This window comes from Anser anser, assembly GCF_964211835.1.
Source record: "Anser anser genome assembly, chromosome: 3".
Lineage (NCBI taxonomy): Eukaryota > Metazoa > Chordata > Aves > Anseriformes > Anatidae > Anser > Anser anser.
In genome coordinates this window covers 90,953,626-90,967,108 of record NC_139722.1, presented here as the reverse complement: position 1 = coordinate 90,967,108, position 13,483 = coordinate 90,953,626, and the positions used below count along the sequence as shown (strand labels likewise).

The following is a 13,483-nucleotide window of genomic DNA, read 5'->3' as shown; positions in this document are numbered from 1 at the left end:
CAGCACAAAGAGTGAAAAACAGCTTCCAGTAAAGAAAAATAGGCTTTTATGACCAAATGCTCTATCAACAGATTTTTTTTTCCTCTAGAGGATATGATTAAAGGGCAATTACTGTCTAAAGGTCAGGAAAAAAAAGGGAACAAGACATATATATACACATGAAAATACAATGTTTGTGAAACGTTTTCAAATAGTATCTTTTTTTAGTACAACATCCTGCCAAAAGTTTAGTCTGTGCTAAAATTATTACACATCCTTCTAGGTACTACCACAACCTCTGCGCCACAGTCACACATACTGCCTCCATCCCACCTTCAAGCCCGAAAGAAAGTTATTACACTTTGCATTCTTTGACTTGTACATGAGCTAAATGCAAAAGCCCTAAATGCGACTTTCCTAAGGGCCTCTGGATCAGGCAAAGAATGCAGAGCCTAAAAGCACAGATTTTGTGCAATGCAAGTGGAGAACTGAAAAACCACATCAGGTGACTGAGCGATTCAGAGAGCTGGGAATGGAATACAGTATGTCCTTCCACCCGGTCACTAGCCTGAATCCATTGTGGATAACAAGCAAAAATCATTACTGTTTAATGGCTGCTCTTGTGAAATGAATCAATCAAGGCTTTCCTGATAACTGAGTGACTTTGCCATGGTATTATTTGTCACTTGAAATAAAAAGATCACAAGGACCTCTGTTGGCAGAGAAAGTCCCAAAACTGAGTAGTCAGCCCCTTGCTGGCAATTGGACAATGCACATCAGAGAAACTGGAAAGATGCTGAGCTTCAGGCTGGATCCTCTGACTGGACCAAAACAAACAGCTAGAGAGCAGCACTGGGGATGCTGACTCAGCTGTGGTCCAAGGCATCACTTTTTCTGTGGCTGAACAAAGGCACTGTGGTCTTCCAGGACTGTCACTTTAGCACCTTTCACCAGAACCAAATTACTTTTGCCTTCTTAAAATGAAAACAATAAAAGTCCAACTCGCTGGTGAAGCTGTCAAGACTTTTTGAAATAATCTTTCAGCTTACTGGGATCTGCGCTTACCAGATCGATGTGGATTCCAAGGGGTAGTGGATGCCACAGTTTCCAATGCACCTTTCTGTTCAAGTAAACCCCACTTCCTGCCTTCTAGCACACACAAATTGGGCACATTTCATCTAGTCACTGCTCAAATTGCCAGAAAAATGTTTTGTTTGCCTACCAGTGGATAAAATTAAGCCTTTAGAATGTTTTCTTCATAAATAAATAATCACTATTTTTATGCAAACTATTTTGAAGCTTTGATTTTATCTGGGTCTGTTTCAGAGAGGGAAGGAGAGGGAACCTGTAAACCTCTCCTGTTTCACTAAGTCCTGTACCTGAAAGTATATGATCATGCAGACTGCCGTCAGAGGCACAGGCTGTCAATGCAAGAGTGATGCACTCCTGTATGCATGCACATACATGCACACACATACGCGCAGTATTTATAAAACTGCTGCTGTAAGGGATTTGGGGTTTATTTTTTTAATTAACTGAAAATGATAACACAAGAGCTTTTCATCTGGCATGAGCTTAGGTTTCATCAGCTGCTGGAAAAGATTCCCTTGGAAAAATGCAATTACAGTGTTTCTCCATGTACTTTCTGTGGATTTCAAAATAAACGCAGCTATATGATCATGCCAATTAATAGACAGATTAAAGTTACAGGTCCTGATACATCTATAAAGAGGCTGCAGAACTGGACACACGATCTGGGTAATACATCACATTGGCTAAACTGCAGAACGCCCGGTTAAAACAATGGCTCCAGCACAGACGAGAAGCACTGGGAGGGCCAGTTACAAAGAGTGCCCTTAGCCTCCCCGCTGCACCTCAATCTTGAATTGTACACCACGTGGCACAAAGGACAATGCCTTATTTGTTGATCTTTCTGTCCACCCACATTTCTCACCCTGTCAAAGATCTCAAATAGAGCAATGCATGAGAGCAAGAATCTAAAAATGATATGGATGAAGACGTCAGAATAAACTGATCTCACTCCATGCTCTACTTTAAAAGTCAGCAGTTCCGCTGTAAATCAGATTATGCCCCCACAAAAAAAGGAGCATTTGACAAGAGGGTAAGCTACAGTTCCTGAGTATAAAACTTATACTTTCCAATGAAGACACTGAAAAGCACAGCGTGCTCTAAATAACAGCACCGCCAGCTGCCACTTTGTTTTTTGATTCTCATATGGAACCTTACAAACCATGGCCTCTTGAAATTATCTGATTAGACAATAGGAAGGAGGATCTTAGTAGGACCTTTTTTGGTCCCTAGGAGTCTAGAAATTGCCACTTCTTTTCCCCATTTCATGCTCCAGAAGACATCAGCTTGATACATATTTTTGTTAAGTGCTCAGAAGATTATTTCATGGCTTTCAGGGTGTAGCAAAGAGAACAAAAGGGATTTCGCCATTGCTTTGATTTACTGGCTGGCAAGGTCAGTGCAGTATTTAAATGTGATTATTTAATGATATATTATGTCACTACCATGTTTTTGCAAGTATAATTAAACTGGTAGAAGGCCTAGAAGTTTTTGAAAGTCTTTTGTTCATTATTTTTGACGTTTAAGTAATAATCTCTCAATAATGGATTGAGATTGAACAGAGAGAAATTTTCCAAGGGTTCTGATGAATCTGGTTAAGAAGAAAAGAATTTTGGAACTACAGATAAAACAAAAGAACAGCTCAGTCATCAACTGTTTCAGACACAAGATGACAGCTGTACATATGTGAAGATGGAAAGAAATTAATTCCTTAGAGGACGTTCATGCACATAAGCATTGCTGACCTGATGGAGTCTGGAAAGGCTGGGACTAGCTGCGCTCAGGTCTCTACTCCACTGCAGTAATTCTTTGGGGAACACATTCCTGCAGTAATTCCTTTCCATCTCCACTTTCAGAGCCATTAAATCTTATTTTTTTTCCTTCACCAATTCCAAATGATTACAAAAGTAAAGACAGGCAAACAAATCACACATGAAACCAACCTCTATCATTATCCAGTTTAAAAAATTATCTGTGAAATCTGTTATCAGAGAACAAGGCAGGTTACTACGCTGTCAGCACAGTGAATCTTTGGCATGCAACTGAGGTTTCAAGTTGGGAGCTTGCTTCTGTTATATAAAGCAAAAGGATGTTCTACCTACAATGGAGAATAAGGCCAGATCCAGCTCAGGTACGAGAGCATCAGAAACCTTCCCAACCTGTGGTAACGTACTGCACTACAAGAACCAGAAACAGTCTTAAAGAAAGGATTTTACAGTAAGCTTCATTAATTAGACTATGATAATGTGCTCAGTGCTGAATGAACAAGAACATGAAAACCTGCAAAACAATGACCCAAACTAGTAATATTAGAAACTGAACTGTCAGCGATTTGTTAAGTAACCATGAGTCTTACTTTGGCTAGACTCACTCAGCAAAGTTAGTGTCAACGTAAGCAAGTAGTAGACAAGCACTCCAATGGCAGGCACAGAATTAACAGCAGTCACAGCCAACATCGTAAGAATCTACTGGCGGTTAAAAAAAAGCAGTCTCCACTGAAAAAAGCAATTCAAGGAATCTCTTTCTTTAATTTGGCATAGATATAGGTGGTGGTGGGGTTGTCGCACTTTAAATATCACACACATATGTCATATTAAGCTAATGTTTTGAAGTCTCTGGAGGAGTTAACTGCATGACCCCAGAATCAGCCACTGACAGACTTACAGCATGAGCTCTCTGGTACAAAGTAACTTAAAGGAAAACACTCAGGAGCAAAATAAAATACATCCTAAAGTGAATTTCCTAAAAGCACAGTAAAAACAGGACCAGTCACATCAAACTGTCTCTTTCATGTATAAAACACAGATTTTTGAGATATATGCAAGTAGGAAAACTACTTAGAACTGAAATCAGTTGGAGTAACATATCAAAGTCATGTTGACCAACGGAACAGAGTGGAGATGCAACTGATAAGAGCTTAGCTGAACATCAGTGGCTGTGGAGGTGACATGCTTTCAATGCATAAATTAGCCTCCTACCAAGAGAAGCATCTGTTAGGGTCAAATGTGCCTCAGGAAGCCTGTTAGCTTTATGCATTCTCAGTAAACTTGCTCCCCTGCCAAGGGGTGCACCGTGTTCTTCACAATACAAGGGGGACATCTGAGTAATCCCATCACGTAGTTTGCAGGAAGGGAAGGGGAAAAGAAAAGATTCTTCACTAAGTTACTGAAGCCGCAGGCAGACATCTCTGAACTAGTAGGCACCAGTGAGATGAGCTGAAGAGGGAAATCCTTCCCTTGATCCAGGAAATCATCTCGAAGGACCATTCATATGTGGGTGGTTAATGAACAAGTGTAAAGAAATTGCTTTTTTTCCTGATGAAATTCTAATATCTCAAGGACACGTGGACTTGCAATAACTGTTTAACAGGCTCTTGCAGTTAAGAAAGTTGACTTTGCTCTCATACTCCACTGAATCAGCAGATGCAGTAGCAGTCTGAACTCCTCAATGAGGTGCACTAATTGCGAGTCTGAATGACTGGAATCCATACGGTCATTCAGTTCTTTTAATCTGCTTTGCCCAGCATGCCTCACATTAAGGACTCAAAACCTGCAAATCTTTCCACTCCGCTGCCAGTGATTTTTAAGTAACAGGAATAAAGCCAGACAGAAACACCTTGTTCAAGGCACAACCAAAGCCCCAGGACATAACAGAAACATCAAGTTCAAATAGATGGTACACGAGACAGGAACTTGACGGCTCTGGTCCTTCTCTATTCACAGTAGAAGTGCATTGGTTAAAATAAATAGCTTAACTCCTTTTAAAGCCTTTAATTCAAGGAAACACAAATTCCTAGTCCACAGAGCAGCAGTGTCATTATACTTGCCTAGCTGTGCATATGCAAGTATCATACCCAACAGTATGGATAGTCTACTACTGTATTCTCTAACTCTTCTTCCCTATATATGGAGAGAATATAGCACAATTATCTGCCTCTTCTCCCAGTAGCAGGACCGGGATTTCTATGAAGAAAGCTTATGCCAGCCTGAACACGTGCCTTCTCCTTTCCCCAAACTACCTGACAATAAGAGGTTCAGTGACTGGGCTTAAAATTTCTTAATGTTCAGCTTCTAGACCACCACCTCTGCAACACATTTGTGTTAGACATAAAGGATATGTTTCTGTATCAGATGCCTAATTCCAGCCTGCAGCTTGATTAACATTGAGTGAGAGTTCTTCGTTATACCCTACATCATTACTGAAATAATATTTCCGTCAAGAGACTAGGCTTTTCCTCCCCTTCTAATCCAGGCTGACCCCACAATGCCTTCCAGAAAAGATAACAGGAACATTATTCAAATTATAATTTCTGAACCTGAGCTGATCATCAGAATTTATATTTTTCTTCATAAGTCAGATCATCACTTTAAAAACAAACAACACAAAAACTCTTAAGGGAACAAAATTGAAACCACTGACTGCTCTGACTGAATGTTATATGCTGTAGCTTTCTTCATGTGTGAAAAATTTCTGTTTTAATTGTTTAAACCACCTTATCTCTACTTGATTTTTCACGAGTTTTACCAGCTCCCTGGTTTCTTCAAGGTTATGCCAGATGCAGCAACAGCGCCCTCTGTCCAACGCCGAGAAAAAATGCATTTAATGTCTCTGCTTTTCCAGAGCTGCCAATGTATTTAGTTAAATTTAAACATACACATGCAACATTTGCTCAGCAGTCCTTCTGCATCCAGATTTCCACCGATAACGCGTTTTTTAAAAGGATTCTTATCCCTACCCCACACACCTGACTGCGTTTTAGAAGCGTTTAACATGACATTTGCTTTTACTCTGGAAAAGTAAATGACAAGTCCCTTCAAGCTTCGTGAAAGTCTTTCTTTCAAATCTCCCTCTTTAATCATCTCCACGAGAAAAGCCAATTGCGACTCTTCCCAGCTTTCTTCCCCCCCGTGCAAAAAACACTTGCCGGTTTCCCCTTCCCCACTCCTGCAGCAAAGCGTCAATGCGAAAAGAGGATTGCAAACCAGGAGAGCAAACAGTGACAAATGCTCAAAGATTTTTTTACACTTTTGTTTTGCCTCCATGTTTTCCCAGCTGCTCCGCTCAGAAGTCGATTAAAAAAAAAAAAAAAAAAAGCGGCCTGCAAAAAGCATTACAAATGAAGAGACTGGAAAACTGCAGCCCGGAGAGGAGGATGTGACTTGCGTTTGACTTACCGATTTCATCCAGCTGTGGATTTTCCTGCTCGCTTTTTACAGCCGCTGAGCTCAGCGCTCAGGCACGTCCATCCCGCGTCCGGGAGCCAGGCGGGAGCGCTCAGCTCCTCGCCGCTGGATGCTGCTGAGGGATGGAGCGAGCGGGGCCGCGGCGGCGGCGGCGCCGGCTGCTGCTGCGTGCGCTCGCTCGGACCCAGCCCGGGAGGAACTGCTCCCCGGAGCCGGAGCCAGCCCCGAGCCGGCCCCAGCCCCGCTGCAGGGCTGCGGGAGGCAGGAGGCAGGGCCTGCCCCTGCTACCGCGCTGCGCCTTCTTAAAGGGGCCCGCTCCGCACGGCAGCGGCGCGCCCGGGGCGGCAGCCTCGTAGCTCCCGGAGAAGGCTTTTGGGCGCTGCCGTGTGGCCGTGGCCCGCCTGCTTCCCTTCCCTTCACTCTTCCCTCTTCCCATCCCCAGCACAAAGTCAGCCCTCAGGAGTTCGACGCCTCCACTCCCACCCTGCACACCCCTGGCCATTGGCGACATCCCCACATTTGATCCCGAAGGGATTTTATCCCCTGTAGTGGAGAGGATGCAGCTTGACTATTAAAGCCCTGCTTTCCCAGTTTTTCCTCCTCGGTCACCCTTCAGAAAGCTTTAAGGCAGTGTAACCCGCTGCTTCCAGCCTCATTTCTGCTTTCTGACTTCGCTTTCAGCCGCACCTGACATTAACAGCTAGATTAATACGGGGGATTTGTCTGCCCATGTGTGCTGCTGTCTGCAGTGGGAGAAGCCGCATTCTCCGTGAGACAGGAACGCTGAAGTTCAGAGACAGTAACACCATCTGCAAAATCTCTCTCTGTAACCCGTGGAAACGTATGGATTGCTCTCCATATGCGTAAGTCGTTTGTTTTCATTACAATAACCGAGCTCTCATGCTGACAACACACATCAACACACAGCGCAAGGCGAAGTCATATACATACAAATACATACGGGTGTAACGGTGCAACTGGAGAAAGCAAAGTTACCTGAAAAAGTCCCCCTTCAGGTCAGCAGGCCAAACCAAACGAGATGAAGCCAAATCACCCCTGTCCTGCCCCCTCTGCCCTCACATTCACCAAGCACAGAAAGCACATGAGAGGTACATACTGGATATAACAACCCGACGTGATGCCGTTCTGTTCTTTGACCCTATGGTGAAAGGAAGTGGGTGCTGAACAAAGGGAGAATCCAGCCTTTTCAGTGCCAATGGTCCCTCACAAACAGGCTCAGTAGGTATCCGCTAACTACTGGCACGTATACCTTCTGCCCTGTAAGCAAAGCAGCCGCTTAGCCACGCTGCTAAATTATAATCTTCAGCATTAATAACCTTGTATTAAACCACAGGGACCCATCAGCGTTCCTCTAGCATGAGCTGTGCTATGCTCCTGCCTTTCTCAGCATAAAGCCTGGGAAAGTTTTACATAATTTACACATGCAAATCACATGTGATGCACAGCAGATGAGATCTGATGACTGTCAGAGCCCCCTTCCACTCACATTTCCATTGGTCTATTAATCCTCAGTTTGCACTCTCAGCTCTGCCCACTGCTTCCTTCATCCTATCCTCCAAGTCCTGCCCCTGCACTCCTCTTCCCTCTTCTGTATGCCGTGGGTTCTTTTGTAGAGAGGTGGAGACCTTCTCCCTTCCCTTGCCAGTGCTGTCTATCTGGCTTTGTCTCCCCTTTTTCCCCCTACCCCCTCAGTTTCTCACTGGAAGAGGAAAGAAGAGTTGAGAGGAGAGGCAGAATTGATTCCTTCTCTTGCTGTCCCCGTGTCATCCCGTTCGAACAGCCAAGGACCTGGAGCCAGAGAGCTGTACCCAGCTGGAAACGAACCTGCAGCGGCAGGCCAAGGGACAAAGGCTAGGCGGGTTCATGTTACCAGCACAACCTCACTTAGAGCACTCTGCCATTTATTATGATACAGCATAGCAAGATAAACGGCCTTTGTCTTGATCATTAGTTAAAAGTTAACAAAACACTCATCTTTAAGGCAGACCTCATGCTCCAGTTGGTATTTCAGCTACGGTTAGGCCAATATGTTCGAAACAGCTAGGCAGTCTGCCTACAAGAAGGCAGAGTTAGCTGCTGCAGCAGATGGGGATCTGAATGGCAAAAAAACGATGATGGAGAGAAACTGGGCCTTGGGGGGAGTGAAAGCGGTGCTCCATCACTCTGCACACACGAAACAGGAACGTGCAAAACACCAGAAAGCGCCCAGCAGGAAACAGGCGTGTGCCATTGGACTAGAATGATCGAACCACTATAAATGTTAAGATAAATTAAGAATATCTGCTGTTCCTTACATATGTTGTTCCTTAGAGTCCTTATAAACCCATGCGAAAGCCATCCCCCCTCTCTCACCGCAGCATCTGGATGTTCCATTGACAGAGCATTGTCTAATGGTTACAGCACAACTCCTGGTTTCTATTACTGGCTGCAGGAGAAACGTGTGATATATTAAATAAAATAAAGGACACAGCATTCAGATCCTGCTGCACACTTCGATATTCAGTCAGAAGTACATTCAACTAGATAAATCATTGATCCTTTCTGTGACCACTTCCCCAAAACAGAAAAGTACATTAAACTGGGGTGTTATATAATTCAGTACTTGTATTAATAACAGCCCAGGTTGAAGGCTGCTGGAGAAGCCAGCTTTTTTATCACTACAGACTGAACTGCAGATACCTCAGTGAAAGCTGAAGAGTGTTGCAGTTTGCAAAAATGTTTGATTCTGCAGAGTAATCCCCTTGCACAAGAGGTGACCTTCAATAGGAAGTATTTTGGTCTGTTCAGCTTATAGGGGACAAATTCAGAAGCTACCAGGCAAGAAAATTGTTGTTCTTTCTGAGCAGCATATGACATAGGTTCTACATCCCAGGATTGCACAAATGTACTCACACAGGCAGTTCCTCTAGAATTTGGAAATAAAACCATCAAAGCATTTTTAGGCTCTGACCATCAAAGTGAAAAACAAAAGCTATAGTATTATCTGTACAGAGTGACAGACTCCATGGATGAAGCCCACAGAGTCCTGGACCCACTGACAACACCAAACCAAAGACTTCCCCCCAGTTTCTTACTTTCTCATGCCTTTTTTTTTTTTTTTAGTTGCTCCCATGTGTGAAAAATATCAGTCCCAAACTGCAGATATTCAGCCCTCAAAACTCACATCTAATTACTCTGAACTGGAAGAAGCAAATGTGTCAAACATTTATATAGATTTAAACAGAGCCCTTTGGGGGCCCCAAAAGGAACAAAAAGACAAGGGTAAAGGGACATCCAAAACAAAAGAGATGATGTGCTGCTCAAAAACAGATTCCTCGCAGAATGCAGAAGCAAAAGCTTCTGTAAGATGTCGCTCCACCTCTGGAGATCTAAATTGTTTGTCTGATTCATAGTTAACACAAAAGGACATGGGTATATTAATCTAACAACAACAGTGCCCATTGTGAGCGCAGACCCAGTGCCAGGCTGCCTGTTCCATCTGACAATGAGATTAAACACCGTGGCTCTGTGAGCTCGGCTGCCTTCCATGCCTGACACCACCACCCAGTGCAGATACAGGGTCAAAGGCGGCTTCTGCTCAGTCACCACAGGCTACAGAATTAGTAGGGTTTTCACACCCTCCCTACAGAAGTTGTTTCTGCATGTCTCCCAGCCTCTGAACTGACACACAATATTTTGCACATCTCTTGAGTGTGCCACACAGGGTAAATTTATTATTTTTATTTACTATTAGCTTTTATTTATTTTTATTAGTAGCATGCAGCGACATAGGATGTAGCATGGGTGACAGGACACCACTACCCTTATCTCAGAACCACAGAAAATTGTCCCCTACCTCTGAGGGGCTGAAATGAGGAGCATACAGTCAGTACAATACAGACATGCATATACATTCTTTTAGATAATATAATTATTCCAAAATTCTTCTAAAACTGTTTTTATCTTTGGGTTCAAACCAGACGATCAGATTTGAGGGTTAGATTCCACACCCACTGACTTTCTGACGACTGAGGATGGGGGGTATACTTACACAATTCTGGCATATATAAATTTCAGATAAGAGCTTTTGAACCCTATCCCACATTATTGTGTTAATCCAGAAGTTTGAGAACATGCTTTGAACTTTAAAAAAAAAAGTAGGGATCTGGACAATGCTCATCTGAAATAATAGTCATTATTAATTGAAAAATTAAAAATAATAAATGCATGAGATTGTATTCCACCTGATTAATCACAATGTGTACATACACGTGTATGTGTACATTTACATATGTGCATGCATGTAGATGTTTGAGTGAAACTGTGACAGAGCCTATTGCTATTAAGTTAGCTTGCATCTGATGCATTGTATTCCTGACACTGTGTAAAATTATTTTTTCCTTGTATTCATTTTATTTCCTTTCACTTGTGTGCATATTCATTTATTTCCTTTTATTTGTGTCCATGGATTTGTTTAGCTGCATGGCAGGGAGGGACTCAAGAGCTGGTTTTAAGTTTTGCAAGTGTTTACAGAATGCCTGATATTGTACTGACCATTACTGAATTAGCAATGATCGAGATCAACATGTCTTGTCCCAAACAAGAATAGACATTAAAACAGTCAGAAACAGAGGCATTCTCTAGCTATGAATACACAGACCTTCAAAAAAAAATCAAAGCAAAGTCTATGCGAAGGAAGTAGAAGTTGGAAATGTACATGATACAAAAAATCAGTGAAGTGTCAAAAGTTGGGAAAGGCAAAGGGAAAGGCAAAGGATATTTCCACTTTTTAATTTGTGACAGAATTTAGGCCAGATCTCTATCTCTGGTTGACTTCCGGCTAGCACAAGACCAGAGTAGAAGTAATGGCTGTTTTTAAATTGGCCTGCTGTCTTTGCAGTCTATAACTGATCAAGGTAATTAAGACTGATGCCAGCTTAGAACAGTCTTGGATTTTGTAAAGGACTCGTGGCTCTTGAAACAGCTGTTTAGCAGACAAGGAGCTCCAGCTAAATATCCTTTTCTTTACTACTGGTGATGGAGCTATCACACTGCTCCTATTCAGCCTAGGAAACTCTCTCCTTTCAAAAGCGACTTCAAGGTTGCCAGTTTTTCATGCTTCTAAGAGCTTTGTAGCACCTCAGAGGAAGTAAGCAGCTGGAGGAACAAGTCCTGGCTCCACCTGTGATGCCAGGCAGGGAACAACATTTGCTTATTGTGTATTCTTTGCAGAAGAGCAAGAGAGATTATTAGTTATGGTCAGTGTGGCTTGCTAAACTTAGATTATTCATATCCTCTGAAGTTTACATGCAAACTAATTGGCAGCAACTGATCCCTTAGTAAGAAGCTGAAATCAATTAGGAAGCCAGCTGACTTTAATACAGCAATTAATTACAAATGACATTTAGTCTCAGTACTCTATGGCCAAGCTCTTTATTCTGGCTTTTGAGGCTTTGGCTGTTTTTTCTTTTTCCTCTGTTGCACCACGGCTAACCCACCCTGATTTTCCTGGACATAACTTCCATCACATAGAAGCTGCCCTAATTTGTGACACACACTTTCCTGGAGAATACTTGGCTTTCTTTACAGGAATTCCTGTATGCTTAGGAGTCCTGGAAGTGGGACAAAGTTCCTACGGAAATGTGGCTCCTTACTTTTCGGCAAAGGATGCTGAGTTGCTCTCTTGGAAACCTCCTTGACTGTAATGGGTGAGGACTGTGGAGAAGAAAGGTGTAAGCCATCTTCGTTGGACTTGGCAAGACAGTGAAGCTTGCTGGGAATGCAGAGCACCTACGTTCTAGTGGGGTGCTGAATGGTATGTGTGTGATTACCAGCAAGATTGAGTTGCTCTGGAGACAAGAAATACATTGCTTTCTCTGTGAAGCAGTTGACTGGGATATGAAGACGGACACACCCAGGTTTTGCAAGGTTTAATTCCATCAGTGGCAGCTTGAGCCAGAAGATTTGGTATATGCCAAGAAAGCAGCATATATTTAACTAGGTACTGGCCCTGATTCTTTGTAAGAGGTACGTACACATACACTGGGCTACTAAAAGCACTCTTTGTTCCTGAACAACTGCACATGCCAGAAAATAAACTGGTCACCTCAAGGGATGCAGCTAATCAAGAATTAACTAGTTTTCCACAAGATTTCAAAGACGTAATATGCTAATGTTTTAATATTATGTGGCGTAAACATGTTCCTCTTCAATACATATTCATATACATCTAGGAAAATAAAGCTGTGAGCAAAACATCATACTTTGTTTTAGGCAACAGAATCTGAAGTTTAGCATTTGTATATTTTTCTGTCAGCCGTCTTTGAAGTTCTAACATCTGGGTTCTCCCCATTTAAGATACCGACAGAAGGGCAGGATTATGCTTCTGGAGACAACAGCAGAAGACTTACTGCTCAATTCAGCAGAAGTATGATTGAGCTTGAGCCCTGACAACTGATTCACCACTTTCCTACTACTTGATATACTCCTTTACATCCGCTGAAGCACGCACCATCAGCCACAACTTCACAGTATTTTGGATCCTGTGCAGTGGAAATATTATGTGAAAGAGAGGTTTCACACTATTTTTTCTCTGTGATTGCTGCAAGCACTATGAAAGAAACAGAAAGGATGCTGAAAATGATGAGGTGTTAGGTGTAATCAGACTCGGCGCACAAATTGAATACACAAGCTCTTAATAGACTGAAGCCCTGGAGGATTCTAAATTGCACTCAGGAGGAAGGTGCTGACACTAAGTTTTCTTCTAATTGGTGGCCATTCTAGAAGAATAGAGGAGTGAAAAAGAAAGGAAAGAGGAAAATTAGAGCATAAAATTAAGAACATTACTAAATTACCATTTCCAATATGCATATTTACAACTTACAAGAGAGTTAACTTACAAGAAACGCCTCCAGTTTAGACTGTAATTCTAATCAAAACCAAGTTATTATGTTGTCCCTCAAACTGAGTGACAGCGCGACTAACACTTGTAGCATAGCCTGGATCCAAGTTCTGTTCTATTTTATTTAAATGATGACATGGTAAAGAGAACAGAAGGGGTAGGAACTTACAATTTCGATGACATTAGGAATTATATTGCTTCTAAACACACCTGGCTTATATATAATTAGGGACAGTAAGTGTTTGCTGTAACCTTGCTCTGTGTTGAAAACCACCTTGCAATCAGTGGAAGATTCCTCTTGCCTGGTGAATGTAGGTAACATCATGAAAGC

General features: G+C 42.5%; 1 protein-coding gene across 8 annotated transcripts in view; it reads right to left on the bottom strand.

Moving 5' to 3' along the window:
- DAAM2 (dishevelled associated activator of morphogenesis 2) overlaps nucleotides 1-13,483 on the bottom strand; it is a 198,728-nt gene that overhangs the window by 168,095 nt on the left and 17,150 nt on the right. The window contains exon 1 of one of the 8 annotated variants that reach the window (XM_083829086.1): nucleotides 6,243-6,763. The exons of 5 other annotated variants lie outside the window; for them this stretch is intronic. The gene's annotated coding sequence lies outside the window, so the exon portion shown is untranslated. Of the gene's footprint in view, nucleotides 1-6,242; nucleotides 6,764-13,483 lie in introns of those variants that run through there. 2 more of the 8 variants (XM_083829092.1, XM_083829091.1) reach the window with 2 other exon arrangements.